General features: G+C 44.3%; 1 protein-coding gene across 4 annotated transcripts in view; it reads right to left on the reverse strand.

Moving 5' to 3' along the window:
- Nucleotides 1-25,122, reverse strand: part of LOC132381460 (RAC-beta serine/threonine-protein kinase) — a 145,685-nt gene that overhangs the window by 104,711 nt on the left and 15,852 nt on the right. The gene's annotated exons all lie outside the window — the stretch shown is intronic.

The following is a 25,122-nucleotide window of genomic DNA, read 5'->3' on the forward strand; positions in this document are numbered from 1 at the left end:
ACTTACCAGCGTATGCCAGTGATATTGAACCTGACTCAGCTATTGATATTGAACTCAGCTCCTCAGTAGAGATTATTAAGATAACCAAATTTCTTGGTGTTCACCTGGCGGAGAATCTCATCTGGTCCCTCAACACCAGCTCCATAGCAAAGAAAGCCCAGCAGCATCTCCATTTTCTGCGAAAGCTGAGGAAAGTCCATTTCCCACCCCCCATCCTCATCACATTCTACAGGGTTGTATTGAGAGCATCCTGAGCAGCTCCATCACTGTCTGGTTCGGAAATTGCACCATCTCGGATCGCAAGACCCTGCAGCGGATAGTGAGGTCAGCTGAGAAGATCATCGGGGTGTCTCTTCCCGCCATCACGTACATTTACACTACACGCTGCATTCGCAAAGGAAACAGCATTATGAAGGACCCCACGCACCCCTCATACAAACTCTTCTCCCTCCTGCCATCTGGGAAAAGGCTCCGAAGCATTCGGGGTCTCACAACCAGACTATGTAACAGTTTCTTCCCCCAAGCTATCAGACTCAATACCCAGAGTCTGGACTGACACCTTACTGCCCTATTGCCTTGTTTATTATTTATTGTAATGCCTGCACTGTTTTGTGCACTTTATGCAGTCCTGGGTAGGTCTGTAGTCCAGTGTAGTTTTTTTTTGTGTTGTTTTTTTACGTAGTTCAGTCTAGTTTTTGTACTGTTTCATGTAACACCATGGTCCTGAAAAACATTGTCTCATTTTTACTGTGTACTGTACCAGCAGTTATGGTCGAAATGACAATAAAAGTGGCTTGACGAGCTCAGAGCTTCAGTTTTTATTCAAGAGTCTTGACAGCAAATCAGCAAGTAATTCTGAAATATGATTTTAAGAATCTTTATCAGAAGAATTGGATAAGAGCTAGAGGACTCAAGTTACTAATGTAACTTGAAGATTAAATCATGAACACTACCTCACTATTTCCCCTCTCCTCCCTTTATGTACTAATTTTAAAATACATACTTATTGTAACTTGTGCTTTTTATTACCATGTACTACAATGGACTGTTACCATAAAACAAACTTCACAACATATGCCACTGATATTAAACTGGACTCTGACATTTACCCAAAAATGATAAAAATAACTAATTCTGAAATCACAAACAAGAGAAAATCTGTAGATGCTGGAAATCCAAACACACGCAACAAAATGCTGGAGGAACTCAGGTCAGGCAGCATCTATATAAAAAAAAGTAAACAGTTGATGTTGTTCCGGGCCAAGACCTTTCGCCAGGTCTTGATGAAGGGTCTCGGCCTGAAGCGTCAACTGTACTCCTCTCCATGGATGCTGCCTGGCCTGCTGAGCTCCTCCAGCATTGTGTGTGTTGCTTAACCTTGAAAAGAAAAACTTAATTTCCAATAGGAACAGCTTAGTGTACTTTTCATCCATTAAAAGACAATTACATCAACCGCCGGCATTAACTGGGTTTAACGTCATATAGAAGCTACTTGTGCCTTTCAGTGGGTGCATGGGGTGTCCTGAGAAGGGTATCACTGGTGAAAGGGCTTGTGTCCATTCCGGGGCAGCTCACTGAACCTTGGTCCCCACTGGACACTCGGCTCTCACCTGTGGCTCCAGGTAGCTGTGTACATGTGACCAGCAGCCTCACTCCAGTACATGGCTTTGAAAGGCTTTGTCCCATGTGAGTTAGGGTCATACCTGCCCTAGCATGCAAAGTCAGCTCTGGCAGGTTGGGCAGATGAGATCTACAGTGAAATCCAGTGGCTGGGAAGGCGGTACTGCCACGCTCCATGGAGAGCGAAGGGCATGACAAAGCACCGTAAACAAGGAACGAAGCGTTTGTGACGCTTGTTCTGAATTTCTGAGATCAAGAGAGTGGAACTGTCCCAATGTAATGGCTTTTCCACTTTAAAACCTCTCACGCACAGGTTTTCTGTCATCGGCAGACACAACGTACCTTTCAGAGCTCCGCATGCAAAGAGGCATTTGAAATAAAGGCAAAGAAATGTGAATGAAAAGGCAAAATTAACACCAATCTCAGTGACCGGAGAATAAAAGTGACAAGTTAGAGCAACAAAATGGTAGCGGAGAAAGACACTTGAGGGAGGTCAAAATTTTTTGCATTTTTATACAAGAAAGTAGTTCAAGAGTATTATTGAAAGGAGCTCTTCTTCAGCTGTCCATCGATTTTCGATGATGACTGAGGCCTGGGGCAGGGTTGTATGGGAGACCGGCAGTTGCCCATGCTGCAAGTCTCCCCTCTCCATGCCACCGATGTTGTCCAAGGGAAGGCACCAGACCAATGCAGCCTGGCACCGGTGTCAACCACACATTGCTCTGCATCAAGTGCCTTGCTCAAGGACACAACACGCTGCCTCAGCTGAGGCTTGAATGAGCAACCTTCAGATCTCTAGACCAACGCCTTAACCACTTGGCCACGTGCCACACTAAGTGAAGGAGCAGAGTAAATAGGAAAACATTATTTACAGATGAGCTGTCCCGGGTCCAGCACACAAGTGAATTACAAAGAAAGCTCAGCAGCACCTCCATTTCCTTAGAAGTTTGTGGAGATTCAGCATGACATCTAAAACTCTAAAGCTCTATAGATGTGTAGCGGGGAGTATACCGACTGGCTGCATCACCGCCTGGTACAGAAACACCTCTGCCCTTGAATGGAAAATACTACAAAAATTAGTGGATTCGGCCCAGTTAAGTCCTCCTCATCATTGAACATTTACACAGTTATACATTATCGTAGAAAAGCAGCATCCGTCATGAGGGATCTCCACCAGCCAGGCCATGCTCACTTCTCGCTGCTACCATCAGGAAGGTACAAAAGCCTCAGGACTCTCACCATCAGGTTCAAGAGTCTGCTACCCCTCAGCCATCAGGCTGTTGAACAAAATGGGATAACTACACCCAACTTCACTCGCCCTATCATTAAAGTGTTCCCTCAACCAATGATCTCACTTTCAAGGACTCTTCGTCTCACATTCTTGTTCTTTAATGTTATTTATTTATATTTCCATTTGCACAGTTTGCTGTCTTCTACAATCTAGTTGATCTTTCATTGATCCTGTTATAGTTACCAATCTTTAGATTTGCTGAGTATGCCCACTGAGTATGAAAATGAATCTCAAGATTGTATATGGTGACTAATAAAATTTACTTTGAACTGTAAAGTTGTTTGAATAATTGCAAGGTCCTCAGCATTCAAGACAGGAGAACATTCTGAACATCCTTAAATCTAGAACTAAATTAGTGACACAAACTTCGCAAAAGTTTCAAAATATGGTACTTAAGACTGACAAATACTTTGGACCAGATGCTAAGATTTTAATAGCAGTTAATTATACTGGAAAATTAGAAGATCCCTAACGTTCAATTCAAAAATCATTCCTTTAAATGGTTCGCATCCTGCTATTTAAGAAAGGCATAATAAATTAGAGAATATGAATGCACGCTGTAGGAACTCAGGTCACGCAGGATCTATGGAAATGAAGTGGCATTTCAGGCCAAGAACTTCACCGATCATGACAAGAACAACAACAAGCACTTGAGACAAGAGAAACTTGAGATTAGAGAAAATAACTTGAAAGGTTCTCTGGCACCTTGGCATTGATATGTTCAAGAATGAGTGATGGGAGGAATCCTAATGATCTGTACACCATTAGGGATATTGCCTTTGCAAGAGAGCATGGTCTTAATTTACCAGCATGACATTAAGTTAAAATGCTTAAATAAGAATGCCTTCACATTTATCCAAGTTTGATATCCAAGTTTAAATGTATTAAAGGGGAAAATACTAGGATTGCAAGATTAGTAGAAGATATTGGGGTTGTGCTTGATCCATTAGTTCACAACTTGCATTCATGATTTTTTGTGGGGGGTGGGGGAGAGGGGGATTTGGAGGCCAATGTTCTAGCTGCATTTTGTGCAGGGGGGGGTTGATGATCATATTGCCATTCCTTTTTATGCCGGCAGGTTTCGGGGGGGGGGGGTGGGGGGGGCAGCAGTTTGCTGTTCCTCCCTGACCCGTCTTCCATATCTTCCTTTTCTCGTGGCTGACTGAAGATTCTCAGAGTTGTGTACTGCATGCAGACTTTGATAATAATAAACCTTTGCATTACCATAACATCTAAGTGAGCTGCCTCAAAACCTAACATGGGCAATTGTAACAAAGTTTTTAATAATAAATCTAATAGTCTGTATCAGGTTGACACCCTAACCTCAAAACAGGGAGCAGCCAAAAAGCAGACAAATGAAGATTAAGAAACATGGCATTTTGACCAGAATACCAATTACAGGGGACAAGGGGAGATCTAAATGGGCTGAAGCAGAGAGATCAATACTGCTGTGATAAATTAAAGCCAGTCTCTAATTTTAGAGGTACTAAATGGGGAAGCAATGGTTATCTTGTATCAGGTGATACATGGTGCTGTGCACAGCTCGTTCCTGTCATTTCTATTCAGTCAAATTTGACAGTGACAACATGTAATCTCAAAACTTCTGTAAACCGCTATGGTGTTTCCCATCAAGTGGACATTTTGGAGGAGAACCGCAACCTTGTTTCCTTTAAAAAAAAATCAAAGGTTGGAAGCAGCGTTGGATGGGGTTTGGTTGGGAAGAGTCCAATCCTGAACACAAACGCCACCTTGCAGAGGGGACAAATGTGTTTCAATGTGGTATTCTCTCTGCACGCGAGCCCTCACACACCCGTTTCAGATTGCATTTAAACTACGACGCAGGCCAGCGGTGTAGTGGCATAAGCACCGGACTTCGAGATGAGACTTTCACCTTCAGTACAAGTCTTTTGTACCTGGTAGACTGATGTCCTAACCCACTGAAAGATTTTTTTTAAATCCTGATCAACTACCTTCCCTTTCAAAAGTACATGTCCACAGATCCCAAAAAGTTGCCTCACAGGTAGATAGGGTAGTTAAGAAAGCTTATGGGGTGTTAAGAGTTTAAGAGTCGTGAGGTAATGATGCAGCTCTATAAAACTCTGGTTAAGCCACACTTAGAGAACTGTGTCCAGTTCTGGTTGCCTTGCTATTAGAGGATGTGGAAGCATTGGAAAGGGTACAGAGGAGATTTACCAGGATGCTGCCTGGTTTAGAGAGTATGCATTATGATCAGAGATTAAGGGAGCTAGGGCTTTACTCTCTGGGAAGGAGGATGATGAGAGGAGACATGATAGAGGTATACAAGATATTAAGAGGAATAGACAGAGTTGTCAGCCAGCACCTCTTCCCCAGGGCACCACTGCTCAATACAAGAGGACATTGCTTTAAGGTAAGGGGTGGAAAGTTCAGAGGGGATATTAGAGGAAGGTTTTTCACTCAGAGAGTGGTTGGTGTGTGGAATACACTGCCTGAATCAGTGGTGGAGGCAGATACACTCGTGAAATTTACTACTAGACAAGTATATGGAGGAATTTAAGATGGGAGGTTATATGGGAGGCAGGGTTAAGGGTTGGCACAACATTGTGGGCCAAAAGGCCTGTACTGTGCTGTACCATTCTATGTTCTACATTTTATGTTCTATTAAAAGCTGTCAGATTCAGTTAAACTTTTTTCGTGTTCAGTCATTAGATGTCCCTAACACAAAAATTTCTAAAGCAACACAAACACACACAAAAGTCTAGAAGAACTCAGCAGGTCAGGCAGCAGCTAAGGAAATGCATAAACAGTCAACTTTTCAGGCCGAGACCCTTCTTCAGGACCGGACCGGGGGGGGGGAGAAGACACCTGAATAAAAAGGTGGGGGAAGAGGGGAGAAGGATAAGGATAACTAGTGACAGGTGAAGCCAAGTGAGTAGGGAAGATGAAGGAAGCTGATAGAAGAGAGTAGACCATGGGAAAAGGGGTGGGGGTAGAAAACGAGGAAGGATAGGAAGATGAGAAGAGACAAGAAGACAGCATAGGGAAGAGAAGGGGAGGTGAATGGGAATTTTTTTTTTAAACCCAAAGGAGAAATTCTGCCGACCATCTCACTTTAAATTACCAACTCTATTCAAATAAGTGGTTTTCCTGTCTAAACGAAAAATTCTGCATTTTCTATAAAGATAGAAATTACATGTACAAGACCACAAGGGATGAAAAACATGTGCATTTGTATAAAACTATCAGACTGTCAGCGTGTCCCAAGACATAGCGGACTCACTGAGCTACTTAGAAACCTAATCACTGTGGCTTTGTAGGAAATAACAATATAAACCACAAAGGTTCCACAAGTAGCAGAACAAGGAGGGATGCAGTTGCTTCCTCGGCAATGGTGACCAAGGGATATTTTCCTTCAGACACAAAAGTTCAACTCCTATCCTTCAAAACTGTACCACCCGAAAGAAACCTTTGCTCTTCCAGACTGAAGAACAAGCAAATCAGAGCACACTACACATTCACCAGCTCCATAGCAGACACTTACCTACTTATTTTGAGATTTTGCCCAGAACAGGCCCTTCCAGCATGACCCACTCCGCCCAGCAAACCGCCTACTTCACACTAGCCTAATCACAGGACAATTTGTTGTCCCTCTCCGCACCTGGGGATGCTTCGGACAGCTAACTTGCTGTTTCTTTAACATTTTTGTCTGTTTTTTGTTAAAAAACAAAGGTCGAGCTGCTGGCTTGCTCAACCCAACATGGAGCCAGCCGGATTTGAACCCGTGACCATTCGCCTCAAAGTCCAGTGCAGACGCCACTACACCACTGGCTGGCCAAGGGCAATTTACAATGAGACTACCAATGAGACTACTGACCAGTAGGCCTTTGGATTGCGGGAGGAGACCAGGGCACCCGGTAGAAACCCACGCAGTCACAGGGTAAACAAAGTACCCAGGACATCTTCAGGAAGCGATGGCTCAGAAAGGCAGCGTCCATTATTAAGGACCTCCAGCACCCAGGGCATGCCCTTTTCTCACTGTTACCATCAGGGAGGAGGTACAGAAGCCTGAAGACACACACTCAGCGATTCAGGAACAGCTTCTTCCCCTCTGCCATCCGATTCCTAAATGGACATTGAATCTTTGGACACTAACTCACTTTTTTTTAAATATACAGTATTTCTGTTTTTGTACATTTTTTTAAATCTATTCAACATTTGTAATTAATTTACTTATTTATTATATTTTATTTATTTTTTTTCTCTGCTAGATTATGTACTGCATTGAACTGCTGCTAAGTTAACAAATTTCACATCTCCTGCCGCTGATAATAAACCTGATTCTGATGTTCAAACTCCTCATGTACAGCGGCGGGAATTGAACTCCCAACTCAGTTATGCCCTGAGCAGTAATACTGTCGCACTAACGGCCATGCTTCTGTGGTGCCCTGATATTACTTCTGGAGAACTTTAGCCTGTTCAACTGAGGATTAGATTCTTCTATCAATACGTAGCTTCATGACATGCAACTGAAAACCCATCTTATTCTTGCTCTGGGCTCAACGGCCAGTTTGGGAGCGACCACCAGCACACCAAAATGCACTTAGCAGCCACCTGCTCATTACTGCAAACATCTAATCAGCCAATCATGTGGCGGCAACTCAAATGAATTGAAGCACGCAGACGTGGTCAAGAGGTTCAGTTGTTGTTCAGACCAAACACAAGAATTGGGAAGAAATGTGACCCAAGTGATTTTGACCATGGAATGATTGTTGGTGCTAGATGGGGTGGTTTGAGTATCTCAAAGACTCCTGGGACTGTCACACAGGGGTTTCCAACCTTTATGCCATGGACCTTTACCATTAGTAAGGTAGCTAGTGAAAGAGGTCAGAGAAGAATGGGCACACTGGTTCAAGCTGACTGGAAGAAAACAGTAACAAATAACAACAGTGGTGTGCAGAAGAGCATCTCTGAACAAACACATTGAACCTTGAAGTGGACGGGCTACAGGAGGTACCGAATAAAATGACCACTGAAAGTAGATGCCCCTGGTAATTCTCACAATACAGGAGATGGCAGCAATATCCATAGCCCAGGAATAAGATCCAAGTGATTCTGACCATGGACTGTTTTGTTAGTGCCACACAAGATTTCAGTCTCTAGGACAGGGGCTCCCAACCTGGGGTCCACAGATTCCTCGGTTAATGGTAATGGTCCATGGCAAAATAGGTAAGGAACCTCCTGCTCTAGAGTTTACAGAGAATGGCGTGAGATTTTAAAAAAAGGGGTCAGAAGAGAATGACCAGACTGGTTCAAGCTGACACGAAAGCAAATGCACACAGGTTACAACAGCGGTGTGCAGAAGAGCATCTCTGAACGCACACCACGCCAAACCTTGAAGTGGACGGGCAACAGAAGACCACAAGCACACACTCAGTGGCAACTTTATTAAGTACTAAGTGGTCACTGAGTGTATATTTCCACTAAATGAGATCAAGGAACTATAAATATAGGATAGGAACTAATGGCTGAAAGGGGATTTCAGGAGGAACTTCCTGACCCAAACATAGGTAGAAATGTGGAACTCTTTACCACCTTGAGCCCGTTAATGTCGATACATTAAAATGGGAAGATGATAACAGGAAGACATGTTGACCCAGGTCAGTAGTCTGGTTAATGGTTCAATGACTCCATTTAATATCACAGAATGTATGCAACGTACAACTTGAAAGTCTTATTCTTCACAAGCATCCATGAAGCTGGAAAAAAACCCCAAGGAATGAATGAAGAACCCCAAAGTTCTGTCATCCAGTAAGGCCGCCAAGTTCTGCAACCACGTGGAACTCAGTATAACCCAGTTGTAATGTCTCTGTAAACTGTGCCTTAGGGCAAAGGGTGATGGGGAGGGCAAGGTGAATCTTTGGAATTCTGCAGAAGGTTGTAGATCACAACCCATTTCCCAAGGTAGATATTTACTTAACTTTATTGTCACCAAACAATTGATACTAGAGCATACAAACATCACAGTGATATTTGATTCTGCGCTTCACGCTCCCTGAAGTACAAATCGAATTAAATGTAATAAAAATTTAAATTTATAAATCATAATTGGAAAATAGAAAAGGGAAAGCAAGGTAGCACAAGTCAGGTCCAGATATTTGGAAGGTATGGCCCAGATCCGGGTCAGGATCCGTTCAGCAGTCTTATCACAGTTGGAAAGAAGCTGTTCCCAAATCTGGCCGTACGAATCTTCAAGCTCCTGAACCTTCTCCCGGAGGGAAGTGGACAAAAAGTGTGTTGGCTGGGTGAGTCGCGTCCTTGATTATCCTGGCAGAACCGCTCATTCCTGAAAGGCTGGAATTGAGGACCATGGGTAATTCACAGAGATTTACCAGGATGCTGCCTGGATTAGAAAGCTTGTTTTATGAGGATAGGATGGACAAGCTAGGGCTTTTCTCTTTGGAGGACCAGAGGTAACTTGATAGAGGCGTACAAGATAGTGACAGACTCACTTCCCCCCTCCCAACACAGGGTAGGCATAGATATTATGAGGGGCATAGCTTTAAGGTGCTAGATGAAAAGAAGTCAGAAGTTTTGTTTTAAATAAACAGAGCAGTAGGTGAACGGGGTGCACCATCAGGCATGGTGATAGAGGCAGACACAGTACGGATATTTAAGAGACTCTTAGATAGGAGAATGTAGAAAGAGTTAGATTTATCTTGGACCAAGTTTAACTGCTGATTTATATCTCTGCATAGGCTCTACGCCACAGCCTTCATAAGCGGCCTGCGCCGTTGTGAGCATTTATACCTGTGCGTTGGTGAGTCTGCGTCACTCTGCAATTCACCGCCAAAACGCTAGTTGGCGGTGGGGTTTCTACGCCACTGTGTAGAGTTTCTTCGTATACTTCAAACAATGGCAACTGAGCGCATCGTGTTGGAGTTGGAGCTAATAAATGTTGAACAAGGGTTAATTTTATTGAAATTACTGCAACGCAGAAAAGAGAGAAAACGTTGGAGGAGATAGTGTGTACGACCATCGAACAGATTGAGGCAGAAGGAGGGTGAATTTCTGTGCTTGTCCGGCCACTGAGAGACACGGACGAGGAAATGCATTCCAAATATTTTCGGACGTCGGCAGGTAGATTTGCCGGTTTGGTTCATCGTCTCCAACCATTTATTTGGCATCAGTGTACGCATAGTATGCCTGTAGACAGGAGGAAATGCGATGCTACTGAGCAGACCAATCACAGTTGTTGCGGTCTGCATCGCCACGACGTGCAGTTATTTTTGAGAGGTGAGCGTCAGGCTATGGTACAGGGTACAGCGTAGGTTACGTGGCTACGCCATATCTACGGCGTTCATTTGACGCAGGAGTATAAATCAGCCTAAAGGGTCAGCATGTCATCGTGGCATCAAAGGCCTGTACTATACTAAGGGGAGGTGGCCTGGCCGAGACATGATCAGGTGGAATGGCAGGGCAGTTTTTAAGAGCCAGACAGTTCACTCCTGCTCCCATTAAAGTGGAATTCCATCAACACAACAATTTTGGTTTAAGAGAAACTGAGGCTTGGGAAGCAATGGATCACACCAAGCAGAACTGAACTGAGATAACAGCTGAACTTTAATATGTAACATACGGATGTCAGTCATAATGTTGGCGCATTCACACAAGGTACCCTGACAGGAAGGGTGTAAATCCCATATCATTTTTCCCTCAGTCATCAGGTACGAAGTCAATGAAAGTGTTCCTGACAGCTCACAAATATGGAACGCTTTAGGAATTGGCAAGCTGTTAAAGGATCAGAAATTCTAGGCCTGATTTGTGATTGATCTGCCACTAAAAGGTAAAGGCCTCCCACCAAGCCCAAGAGTGTTGCCCACATTTTCTGCGTCTTGGATGTGGACTTGGGGTTACAGACACTTTTTCCAATCTTATAGTTCTTTTTTCATAATCTGCGTTTTTCCTTCCCAATCTCTTTTTTTTTGTGCTTGGAGGAAGGATTTGAGGGGTCGATGTGGCTGTGCCATTTTTGTTCATTTTTTGTGCTGGAAGGTGAGATTTTGGGGGCTGATGGTGCTGCCGTTCTTTTCTTCATTGGTTTCACGGCTACCTGGAGAAGAACTTCAGACTTGTTTACTTTAATAACAAATGAATTTTTGATAAGTGCGCACAGAATGATAAATGAGTGGCTAGGCTCAAGTTCCTGGGTGTCAATATCTGAGGATCTATCCTGGACCCAGCATATGGACGCATTCACAAAGAAGGCATGACAGTGGCTGTACTTCATTAGGAGTTTGAGGAGATTTGGTATGTCACTAAAGCCGCTCACAAATTACAGATGTACTGTGGAGATCTTTCGAACTGGCTGCATCACAGGGCTGTGAAAGGTTGTAAACTCTATGAAAGGGACTATATATAGCATAATACACACATAAAAATGTGTGTACACACACACACACACACACAGTACTGCTACTGCTAAACAACTTTCACAGCATATGCCAGTGATATTAAACCTGACAGCAAATCAGCGGGCAAGAAATACAGACACTCAAAATCATATTTCAGCATTTCATCAAAACTAGACCGAAGTTACAAATGTATCTTCCTGAGGAAGATCAAAACATATTTGTTGAGATACAGTGGGGAAAAAGGCCTTTCGTGACACACTGCCCCACAGTCCTCGATTTTAACCCTAACCTAGTCACGGGATAATTTACAATGGCCAACTAACCTACCCACCTTTTTGGATTGTGGAAGGGAACCAGAGTACCTGGAGGAAACCCACATGGTTTTTATCCATGATTTAATACTGACAAATTTCACGACATATGCTGGCGGTGTTAAACCAGAATCTGATGGCAAATTCAATACTTTTGCTAAATATCCATCAAGCCCGCTGGCTAGCAGTAGGTCAGTGATCTAGATTTAAACTACTGACCCTGCTCAGGCGCCGTCTTTTCCTGCATGCAAAAAGGTCCCAACCCTCATGTTCAGAAGACATCTTCTACATTTCAGGTTAGAATCCCACCCCCTAGTTATCCCTTCCAGAATGGCTTCATGTAGGAAATAAAGGTTAATTTATTATCAAAGTATGTTTGCACTATACATCTGAGATCCCAGATACCCACAAAACAAATATAACTCGAGTAATTACAGACCTGCCTTTTGTGAGACTGCGCTAGGATTCCTTTTGGAATGCTTAAAAAAGTCAAATAACTAAAAACTAACGCAGGTAAAAACCAATTTCATTAAGAAAAGCTTTGCTCAGCCAAGCTCACAAGTCTTTGAGGTAGCGATGCTTAAATGCAATGGATGTAATCTATGGATTCTTAGAAAGTATTAGGCAAGTGACCACACAAGATTCTTCTTGTCGACGTGATCAAGTTAGATTACAGTAAAGCAGATTATAAACTAATTGTAAGGCAGGAAGTCAAAGCATTTCATTAGATATATATATAGCCCCAGTCCCCAAGTGACATGTTCTGCAAATTAATGGCACTTGGGTGTTGTCAACAAGATTATATAAATATCTAGGGTGCCCAGGACTTTGGCACAATTCTGTACATATTGGTTAAAATAGGAAGATGGTTGGGAAATAGAAATAGAGGACATAGCTTTGAATTAGCTCAGTGGTATTAAGTGCTGTTTGGTAACTGGAAAGACACACAAGATGCTGGAGGAACTCAACAGGCCAGGCAGCACCTGTGGGGGAAAAAAGTAGTCAACGTTTTGGGCCGAGACCCTTTGGCATTTGCAGATTTTCTCTTAACTGAGAGAAAGAACTGTGCAAAATACCCTGTGCTTGCCACCATCTTATACGTGCTTTGTGCTGTGCATGACAGTCGGTAGCATTTTGTACCTTAGCCCTGGAGGAACATTGTTTTAACTGTTTTCATGTATGGCTGAGTAATAATTAAACCTGAACTTGACAGATTATAGATCAGAAGTAGCCCTGAAGACCACATATGTATGAAGATAACGATGTGGTGGCAAAATAAGCAAAGATAAAACACGCACAATGTCACTGGATACACAGTCCTGGGCCCCATATATAGCTAGGCTGCCTAAGACTTTTGCACAGTACTGTAGTAATTTTATGTATTACACTGTACTGCTGCTGCAAACAGATCAAATTTCATGCCTTATGAGTGATGTTAAACCTGATTCTGATAAGGGTCTCCACCGTGGACTGAGAGTGGGAAGGGGGCAGGGAGATGGGAGGGAGCAGGAAGTACCACAGAGACATTCTGTTATGATCAATAAACTGACTGTTTGGCATCAAATGACCTCGCTTGGGAGTCTCGGGACTGGGTATCTGCACCCGTGCCTCCCCCGCCACCTGCCCACACCCCTCCCACTGCGTTCCACCTTCACCATTCCCAGAATCCTTTGCTCCCGCCAGATTTATAAACTCGCTCCCTGCTCCACTATGACAGATACAATACCATGCAAAAGTCTTAGGTACCTGAGCTATACAGGTGTCCCCTGCTTTACCACTGTTCGCTTTACGCCACTTTGCTTTTACAAACGACCTACATTAGTTACCTGTTTTCACATTACAATGAGAATTTTCGCTTTTACGAAAATTTTTCCCATATAAGTTAATGGTTCTTCGCTTTACGTCATTTCAGCTTAAGAAAAGCTTCATAGGAACACTCTACTTTTGTAAACGGGGGGAGGCGCCGTATATGTGCGTAAGATTTCTGCACAGTTCAACAAAATCCTAGAAATAGAAGTAATGGCTACAGTGAACCAGAATTCATGAAGGGGAAGAACAAAGTGCAACTAATTTAAAACTGACTACTCATGGTGGCAGCTCAATTAATTTCTCCCCCAAGGGCAGAAATTGAGATGTTTGTCAATAACACTTCCCAGGAAGAGAAACACAAAGGGGAGTTTGAAATTTCTGCCCGCATAACAAGCAGAGGTAGACTAACACTGATGCAGTTTTGGGCAAATTCAAAGATTCAAAGTACAGGTGTCCCCCCACTTTGCGAATGTTCGCTTTACGCCACTTTGCTTTTACAAAAGACCTGCATTCGTAACCTGTTTTCACATTACAAAGAGGATTTTCGTTTTTAAGACAAATTTTCCCATATGAATTATGGTTCTTCGCTTTACGCCATTTCGGCTTAAGAAAGGTTTCATAGGAACACTCTACCTTTGTAAAGGGGGGGGCACCTTGTACATTTATTATCAAAGAATGTATAAACTACACAACCTTGAGATTTGTTTGCTCACAGGCAGCCACAAAGGAAGAATCCTGAAAAATCCATTTACAAATAAGACCACAACCAGTGTGCTAAGGGGAAAATACACACACACACAAAACAACAGGAGCAAACGACAGCATTCCGAACCGGACTGTTTCCTTGGATCCACTCCCTGAAGCATACAGAGTAGTCCAAAGCCTTGATCTCAGCTCATCATATTAACCACAAAACTCACAGACACAACAGCCACCAAATCTGTTCACAACCTTCGTGCTGCAGAGAAAAGAATGACCGTCACAGGAGGGCACGCGAAAGAAGGCCAGCCCTCGCCTCAGGCTTTCCAGTCTATCTGGGCTAGTGTTTGAATTGTCAAAGCACCGGGTACTGCCTCGCACTCGGACCCAGATCCTGGCGTAGCAACACACCACCCTAAACCACTCTCAATCTCGCCAAACCAGCTCGCGCTTGAAGCGATCGACACTCACAACCAGGTTAGGCAGACGGACATCAAAACCCTCCAGCAGCAACTCTCCAAATCGTTCACTCCAGCAATACCGACTCCGCCTGCGGCCTCATTCTGAGCACGTTGCGCCCCAGCTCTGCGATTCGCCAGCACGGCTTGTCCTTCGAACCAGCTTCACCTCCGCTAGCTCCTTCATGGTTTGCAGTGACGGTTGACCACAATTTACTTCAGAAAAGTTATTAGTCATGCTCTTAGTCATATGTTTTTGCTTCACTCATCTTCAGTAGCACCATCTTCCAAGTGTACCACCACGGGAAATTGCAACAACATAAAAGTTCGGATTAACTTCAAATTTTCTGAGAGGTTAAGGGGCATGTTGATCTCTAAAAGTTTAAGATATTGAAGGGATGTGGCAAATTAGATGAGATTACTCTATCAGAGGGCCCAGAACATGGATACAAGTTTGAAAGGAAAAGAATCTAGTGTTTTCCCGGCATATCTGATGAATAAACTCTGCTCACGCTGGGTAGGGGTATTGATTGTAACTGATGTTTCGATGACAAACTCTGTCATCTTCATCAGGGATGATACCTGGTCATGTCTAGTCCAGTGGGATATATACCCGCCGTCCATCCCTCCTGATTGGTTAGTCCTCCCGCCTTGTTTACAATCAAATTCCATTTCTTACTGAGAGCAAAACCATCATCTTTGTTAAAATTCTTTTCCTCTAGTTTTATTTCAATGGCTTCCTTCACCAGGCGGTCCCAAAAGCCATTAGTTCGGAACAGTAATTTTATGCCAAGGTCAATCTGGTGGCCATTGTGAATGCAGTGTTCTGCTACCACCCATTTTTCCGCGTAACCCAAATGGATACACCCCCATGCTCTTTGATGCACGTTTCCACCTGGCCAATACACGGTGGTCCACTCAAGTGGCTTTTGGGGCAGCCTGGGAAAGAAAGCCACTTAAGTAAAACTAGAAAATAAGAGTTTTAACAAAGAAGGTCTTGCTCCAGGTAAGAACTGGAATTCCATTATAAACAAGGTGGGACAGAGGAAATTGATAGGTCAAGGATTAACCAATCAGGAGGGATGGACGACAGGGGGACAATACCACCGGACAATACATGCCCAGGCTTCATCCCTGATGCGATGGCAGAGTTTGTCATTGAAACATCGGTTAAAATCAATACCTATACCTGGCTGAAAGGCCAAGAAGAACTTAAGGTGGGAAGATTTATAACAGAAGGAGAATTATGTACTTATATTTAGCAGGCTGTGGAATGCACTATAAGGAAGTTGTCTTTTGCACTTGATTTCTACATAGATTTTGTAGGTAGGTTTGCACACTTTGCGGTGTTTGTAGACATTTGGAGAAAAGGGGAACAAAAGGCTCAGTGGTGGTGAAAGGCTAGGTTAATGATCATTCTGTGCCTTCTCATACAGGTAAACAGTTGGGCTCCACAGCCCAATACAACCCCTCAGAGCTGACACACATGGGGCCACGTGGACTTCAGAAAGGGCAAAATGAGGGAACACACCAGTCCTCAGGAGGGATCAAAAGAGCAAGCAATCTGAGGATCTCCGAGGATCTATCCTGGGCCCAACATATGGCACGACAGCGGCTATATTTCATTATAGTGTTGAGGAGATTGGGCATGTCATTCAAAGACACGCGCAATTTTCTACAATCATTCTAACTGACTGCATCACCATCTGGTATGGGGGGGCTGTGGCTACTGTACAGGATTGAAGCAAGCTGCAGAAGGTTGTAAACTCACTCAACTCCATCACGGGACATCAGTCCCTGTGCTTTTGAGGACATCTTCAAGGACCAATGCCTCATCCATCATTAAAGGCACCCCCACCGCCCAGGACACGCCCTCTTCTCATTGCTACTATCAGGTAGGAGGTACAAAAGCCTGAAGGCACTCACTCAACAATTCAGGACCAGCTTCTTCCCCTCTGCCATCTGATTTATGAATGAACATTGAATGAATCCATGCACAATACCTCTACTTTCTTTTTTATTTTTATACTACTTATTTAAATTTATTATACACACTTATTATAATTCTTTTTCTCTATCATGTATTGTGCTATGCTGTTGCTGCATAACAAATTACACAATGCACGCCGGAGTTATTAAACCTGACTAATAATCTGTGAAAATATTCTGGTGCTCACTGACATTTGTATGTCACACAACAACTGATTCACTTCAAAACTAACAATGACATTTTGCTGAAACTGTGCTTAAAAAATCCCTTTGTCACTCACTGTGGTTTGCTAAATGTAAAAGATTTGCATTCCTACAAGCACCCCTCTCAGCCTCTGCCTGTGAAGTGCTTTGGAGTGCCGCAAACAGGGCTTCTGTGTCGAAGCCACAATAGGAATTGGTCGGATAACCGTGTGGTATCATCACTCCCACCTGCCCAAACAAAAACTCAGTCAAGGTCAACCCAAGGCTTAAGCTAACCCCTCGAGCGGGGCGTGAATCAACAAACTTCTGACTCAGTCACTTAGTTCACCACAACCAAATATTTCAGAACTTCCCTTTACTCATTTGAATGAGCTCATCCTCTACTGCCTCTGAGGATCCCAGGGTTACTGCCCATTATGCTGCTGGTGTTAAGGGCAGTAACAAAGGTCCTCCATTTCTGGTGGTGTTCAAGACTTCCTACATCATGTCAGTAGCTTCCTCTCAATTTTCACTACTGTCAGTCTTGCAAGTCTGGGATGGAAATTCAGGAATAGCATCACACGCGGGAAAAGCCTGGCAGCGTTTCTACTTCCTGCGAAGACTGAGGGGAGTCCATCTCCCACCCCCCCCCCCCCCATCCTCATCACATTCTACAGGGGTTGTATTGAGAGCATCCTGAGCAGCTGCATCACTGCCTGGTTCAGAAATTGCACCATCTCGGATCGCAAGACCCTGCAGCGGATAGTGAGGTCAGCTGAGAAGATCATCGGGGTCTCTCTTCCCGCCATCACGGACATTTACACCACACGCTGCATCCGCAAAACAGCATTATGAAGGACTCCACACACCCCTCATACAATCTCTTCTCCCTCCTGCCACCTAGGAAAAGGCTCCGAAGCATTCGGGGTCTCACAACCAGACTACGTAACAGTTTCTTCCCCCAAGCCATCAGACTCCTCAATACCCAGAGCCTGGACTGACACCTTACTGCCCTATTGCCTTGTTTATTATTTATTGTAATGCCTGCACTGTTTTGTGCACTTTATGCAGTCCTGGGTAGGTCTGTAGTCCAGTGTAGTTTTTTTTGTGTTGTTTTTTAACGTAGTTCAGTGTAGTTTTTGTACTGTTTCATGTAACACCATGGTTCTGAAAAACATTGTCTCATTTTTACTATGTACTGTACCAGCAGTTATGGTCGAAATGACAATAAAAGTGACTTGACACTCAGATGTAGAAGTCTTCATTGCTGTTTCAGTAACAATTTTGGTTGACCAATCAGGATTGTTAGCCCTGAGTTCAACCCCCAAACTTGGGATGACCACTTAGTCTGGCCTCTACCCTTTGACCTGTTTGGCATGGGCAACCCTGCCAAGAGCCAAAATGTAAACCCCTGATTCCAGCCAACATTGCTCTCCAGGTCTCAAACAGCAAAGCTTGGAAGAGGATCATAACATACTTATGAAGGGAACCCTCCACTGAATCTGGGAGCAGATCACACATTGGTCACCCAAGATCCAATTCACTTAGTGAATTCACAAATTTCATCATGATTGTAACTTAAGAGTTCACATTTAGAGGCAACTGTAGGGTAGTGGTTAGCATGACACTATTACAGCTTGGGGCATTGAAGTCCCCAATTCAATTCTGGCAACATCTGTTAGGAGTTTGCACATAGTCCACGTGGAATGTGTGGGCTTCCTCTGTGTGCTCCAGTTTCTTCCTATAGTCCTAGGACGTGTAGGTTAATCAGTCATTGTAAATTATCCCGTGATTAGGTTAGGGTTAAATCGGGGGTTGTTAGATGACGCGGTTCGAATGGCCTATTCCATAAGATATAGGAGCAGAATGAGGCCATTTGGCCCACTGAGCCTGCTCCACCATTTCATCATGGCTGATCCATTTTCCCTCTCAGCATCAATCTCCTGCCTTCTCCCCGTATCCCTTCACACCCTGACTAATCAAGAATCTATCAACTTCTGCCTTAAATATACCCAATGACTTGGCCTCCACAGCCATTTGTGGTAACAAATTCTACAAATTCACCACTCTGACTAAAGAAATTCCTCATCTCTGCTCTAAATAGACATTCTTGCCCCCTGGTCCTAGACTCCCCCACCATCGGTAACATCCTCTCTACATCCACTCTATTTCATGCTGTTTCTCAAAACAAGTATGGGTTTACAAAAAAAAGCATGCTAGAATCAGTGACAGTAGCTGCAATAGAATACCAAAAACATTTCTTGGTCAAGGAGGTATACCCTGCGACCATTACTCGATCGTGCTGTGTGTCTCTGGACCTACCAGCTCGGTGGCCGTCAGTACACATTCGAAAATTACATCCGACAGAACAAGCTGCTCATGGAAATAGGTGCAGATTCCACTGCTCTCAGTCACTTCACTGATTGGCCACACCCCCTCCAAATTTTTGAAGTTTTAGGAAGCCACAAGGATGCCAAAAAAAACCTAACTTTTCACTCTCCCACCATTAGCTGGATGAAGAAATTCTCCCTCATCTCTGTTCTAAAGGAACGCCCTACAATTCTCAGCCTGCACCCTCTGCTCAAAGACTCCATTATAGAAAATGATCTCTCCAAGTCCATTAGCTCGCAGCCTCTCAAGATCCTCTCTTCCTTCTGAACGCCAAGGACAGGCCCAAAGCCATCAAAAGCTCCTCATTCCCAAATGGGAACCAGTGATTTGATATGACTAAAGCCTGTCAGATATCACTCACTGATCGCTTTCCAGTAACGAAGAGTGCAGAGGAAACTATGCAGAACAGCAGATACCATCAACACTCACAACACATACGTCACACGTATCTGGTAACTGCTGAGGCAAATTCCTCTCTTCCAAAAACAAACTGACACTTGCGATGTAATATCTATATATATATATCCCTGCACCTCTTCACACCCCCAACATCTCTGAAAACCTCGGTAAGGACAAAGGATCCTATATTAACTTTTCCATTTTCAAGTATTAACCACCCCTATGTGCTAACTTGTTACCAGCCTAAGTTTACACAAATTTTAAACACAGATTCTGTAGATACAGGAAATCCAGAGTAACTAACACACACAATGTTGAAGGAACTCAAGAAGGTCAAACAGCATCTATGGAAAGAAATAAAGCTGATGTCCGCTTCCACTCAGTTCCAGCCAGTTCCTTTCAAATGCCTCGAATTCCCTTTAGTTACTGCTTGTTAAGCCACTGGTCCTCAGGGCTGCAGCAAAGGTCCTCCATCTCTGCCTGTACTTGACCATCTTCTCTACTGTGCCTCAGGCATGGTTCAGGGTCCTCTACGGTACTGCGCCAATTTGTCTTAAGTCTCCCGTGCTTCCTCCTCTCCTCAGGGGTCCAATGAAGTACTGTCTTGATGATGGAGTTGACTCTCTTTTCATCATGTGGCCAATCCATCTCCAACATTTTCTCACCATAACTGTGGCCACATCCTCTTGGTGACACCAAAGGACTAGGGTGTGGTTGGAGATTTTTCTTGGCCAGAAAATACAGAGACTCTCCCGGAGGCTCATGGCGTGGAACAGTGACGGCTTGGCAAGGTCTTTCCCTGTCATGTGCCAACATACTGACCTGGAAGAGTGTGGGGACAGATCGCAGTTCTGGTACAGTCATTCACCTTGCTGTCAGATCAATGAGTAACACATAGGGATCAACCAAATACAGCGTCCACACCAGAGCAGTCTTCTGTAATTCCCTTTACCCCACTGGCCGGCGTTGTAGTGACATCAGCACCGGACTTTGAGGCGGCTGGTTTCAGGTTTGAACAGGGCTGGCTCCTTGCACGCTTTCCATCCACACTAGCAACTCTACCACGTAAAAGGCAGACAAAAATGCTACGGAAAAGACAAAAAGTCCTGCCTGATGCGTCACAAGAAACAATAACCCACTAAGACTGGCACATCTGACTTTAGTTTCTAAAGAGTCAACGTTCCAGGCCAAGACGTTTCATCAGGACTCTTCACTGCTTTCCATGGATGCTGCCTGGCCTGTCGAGTTTCTCCAGCGTTTTGGTGCATCCTGCACAAATCTTCCCCATCAAACCAAAATTTAAACAAGTTTCTCATGCAGGCATAAATCGTAAGAACGAAATGGACTGGGTGGGTTTGGGGTACAATCGAACCATGATTTACTGAATCATTACAGGGTCAAACAGGTGACATAGTTCTTGTGACATTCTATTACCCAAGTGACCTACCCCGCACGCAGCATTTTGATAAATCTTGGATATTATACAGCCCTACAAATTGCTGCCCTGAAGCATCCCAAAGGCTCAAAATAAATTTTATTATCAAAGTACATACGTGTCACCACATACAGCCCTGAGATTCATTTTCCTGCAGGCATACTCAGCAAATCTATAACAGGATCAAAGCTCAACCAGAGAGCAGAAAACAACCAACTGTGCAAATGCAAATATAAATAACAAGGTAAAGAATCCTTAAAGTGAGGTCACTGGTTGTGGGAACATCGCAATGGATGTGCAAATGAGTGCAGTTATCCCCTTTCATTCAGGAGCCTGATGATTGAGGGGCAGTAACTGTTCTTGAATTTGGTGGCAAGTGTCCTGAGGCACCTGCACCTTCTACCTGATGGTAGCAGCAAGAAAAGTGCTTGGCCTGGGCAGTGAGGACCTCTGAAGATGGATGCTGCTTTCCTACAACAGTATTTGTAGATGTTCTGCATTCCAACCCTACTCCAGTAAGAATACTCCCACAAACATCTCACGTAGTGTCCCTCCAGGACACTAATCCTTACTGAAGTTGCGAAGCATGCACACAACTCACTGGCCTGGGTCTAACAAGGCAGCACTCCTGAATATTCAATACCTTGAGGTGTACAGGCAGAATACAGTTCTGCAAGTGCTCCTAGCATAGTTGTAGAACGCTACAACACAGAAACAGGCCCTTTGGCCCATCGACCTGAACCTAGACCATAGCCCTCTGTACCCCTCCCATCCAGCAAAGAATCTGCAGTACCGGATACAGCAGAACTTTATTATCATTGCTCAAAACAACAGATCGCGGTTCTACTCCAGGCCAAACCAAACAGACATTTATAATGCATGCGGCTTAATTGTAAAAAATTCCCGTAGTGGTTTTGATAGCCCACAACACTCAAAGGCCATCAGCATGCCGGGGTGCAGCACCATTCAGCAGCACAGCAGCCCTCGGCAAGAAACCCTTTTTCAGTCTTACAGAAACATCCTGGCCAAGACAGTATCTCCTGTCAGATGGCTGGAGATTGAATAGACAGCATCTAGGAAGGGATGGGAACCATTGAGACCAGCCCTTCCAGCAGTCCCAGACCCACCAATCCCTAAATTTGACCATAACCACTCAGTGGACAATTTACAATAACCAATTAACCTATCGACAGTGGGGGGAAACCCACGCGGTCACGGGGAGAACGTACAAACTCCTTACAGGCAGCGGTGGGAAATGAACCCGGGTCTTGCGGCGCATCAGGCAGCAACCTTGCCGTTTCTTTAGCATTTGTCCATTTTATTTTAATGAAGCCAAGGAGACCGAGCTGCTCGCTCGAAGCTCAACCCAGCACTCGTGGAAAGCGTTCAAGGAGCCGGCCAGATTCGAACCCGCGACCATTCGCCTCAAAGCCTAGTGCTGATGCCACTACACCACTGGCCAGCTTATGCTCTCATTCTCACATCCATAAAAGTTGGCCAGCCATCTTTGGAGGCAGATTGGCTCTCCTCAACTCCTCAGGTAGCAGCTACTGTTGACCCTTCCCTACTATTGAGGTTGTGTTGACTAACCAAGAGAGCTCTCCAGAAGTCAAGATCTCTTGGTTTTTCCACCCTGACTTGGGTTTACTTCCTTTAATTGCTCCTGCTACAAGTATTTCTGCATTAAACAGTATTTGCTGTAACAATGAACACAGACACAATACACTTCTCTTTTTGGTACGCAAGTGTAATGCCACTGGGTTCAGAATTACAGCACACTGTTTAAAGCAGAAGTATCTGTCAGTTCCTTCAGGTCACTATAGCTGGGGGAGGGTAGTGGGGACAAGCTCCCACTACCTATTAAATGCTCCCAAAGGCGTGCTTCTCATATAGCCTCCGACAACCAAGTCCAGCTCCTGGCCTTCACGTGTGGTTTAGCAACTAAGCTCGGAGGAACCATTTCTACCGACAGGAAAAGGGGCAAAGACGCCTTAAAACAAGTTGCTTTGGGCCGATGGGACTCATCAGCTGTGATTGGCAGCTCATCTAGAAGGAAGCTCTAATCTCAAACCTCTGCTGCCTTGCAGCTATACCCACGCAAGGCGAAGGCTTTGAGAGTAAACCCCGATGGGAAAATACGGAGCAGGTATTCTCAAGGCAGCCGTATGTTGAGGACTGACGGCTCCTGCTGTGCCATTGGCCAAACTATATTGGTCTCTGCCATTCCTTTAGCTTCGTCAATGAGACTGTGGGACAGATAACCGACGACGCTAAGGGCCCTGTTTGCGCAGTGCTCCTGATGAACACCTCCGACAGGTGGGAGAGAGGCGCCAATGATTCGCTCAGCAGCCCTCGCAATTCTTCCGAGGGACTTGCAGTCCAATGCCATGCAATTCCCGTAGACGGTGACGCAGCTGATCTGGTCACTGTCAACAGTGCCCCTGTAAAGATTTATTAAAATGGAGGTGGGACACTGAATCTCCTCCGGAATCATTAACCTCTCCTCAGGCAATGGAAACAAGGTTCGATTTCTTCCCTACGTGCAACGTCAAGTGAAAAGTACTGATGTATCTAGAAAAAAATGATCCGAAGATATTTAAAAGTGCCAACAGCGTGTTGTGCAGTGAAGATGTCAAAAGGCAATCTAGAAGCAGTACAACAGATAACAGATAACTTCTGTCCTGACCAAAACTTATCCCTCAATCAGCAAGAATACCAAATATCTGAGACAATCACATAATGGAAACTTTGCAACCAAAACAACCTCCTTCCCATGAGCACTACCTCACCATTTTGCACAACTTTATATACTTCTTATTGTGGCTTATGGTAACTTTATGCATTCCACTGCAAAACAAAGTTCCATGACATCTGAGTAAAATAAACCAGATTTTCCTTACTTTTAAGAGTGCAACTGTGATGGCACCACAAAATAGTTCAGAGGCTGCAAAGACCCTCCTGTTCTTTAGGGGCAGAAGTGGCCCCAGACCCATAGCAACAAAGCCACAAATGAATTCTCAGATTCCCGCTGTTAACCCATCCGTTACTGCTAAATTCATGGGCTTGGGGGTGGGGCAAGATGGGGATCGGCCCAAAACATCAACTGTTTACTCTTTCCCGTAGACGCTGCCTGCCCTGTCGAGCTCCTCCAGCATTGAGAGTGTGTTGGTTTGAATTGCAACATCTGCAGATTTCCTTTTGTTTTTGAAAAACGTTAGTAACACAACAATTATGCCTTTGCTCTGCCAAACAGTTTGAACCAGAGAAAATGTAGGGACAGAACAGGCCGTCAGTTGACAAGTTTAGAGATTTAACTTCCAATGGATCAAGTATTGACAATATTTAAAAGTTACTAAACTACATGCAGAATATACCAACAATCAGCCTAAAAAGATCCAAAATACAGGATAGAATAGGACAACATTTATATAAAATCTTGCATCCATCCCACAATGTGAGGGAGTAAAAATCCTTGTGTTATGACTCAGTCGCAATGTACAGACTTGTGAATTTAAAAGTCTAATGGCTTGTAGAAAGAAGCTGCCCTGTAGCCTGTTGGTCCCTGTTTCAATGCTGCGGTACCGTTTGCAGACGGAAGCAGCTAAAACAGGTCGTGGTTAGATCCCCGATGATCTTCCAGAGTTTCTTTCTTCGCCTGCTGCTGTAAATGTCCTTAATAGAAGGAAGTTCACATCCACAAATGCGCTGGGCTGTCCGCACCACTGCCTGCAGTGCCTGGCAATCAAGGTTGGTACAGTTCCCACACCAGTCGGTGATACAGCCAGTCAGGATGCTCGCAATAGTGCCCCTGTAGAAGGTCTTGAGGATTTGGGGGCTACATTGATTAGCCTTACCTCAAATAATTATGAGGCCACCTACAGAGAGGAAGTCATCACCCTGACACATGGAGTCAAGAAAACAACCTCTCGCTCAATGTCGCAAAAACAAAGGAGCTGGTCGTGCTCTGCAGGAGGAATGGAGACAGGCTCATCTCTATTAACAATGGATCTGGGGTTGAGAGGGTGAACAGCTTTAAGTTCCTCAGCATACACATCACCGAGGATCTCACGTGGTCTGTACGTACCGGCTGCGTGGTGAGAAAGGCACAACAGCACCTCTTTCACCGCAGGCAGTTGAAGAAGTTTGG

The sequence above is a fragment of the Hypanus sabinus genome, chromosome 26 (genome assembly GCF_030144855.1).
Source record: "Hypanus sabinus isolate sHypSab1 chromosome 26, sHypSab1.hap1, whole genome shotgun sequence".
NCBI lineage: Eukaryota > Metazoa > Chordata > Chondrichthyes > Myliobatiformes > Dasyatidae > Hypanus > Hypanus sabinus.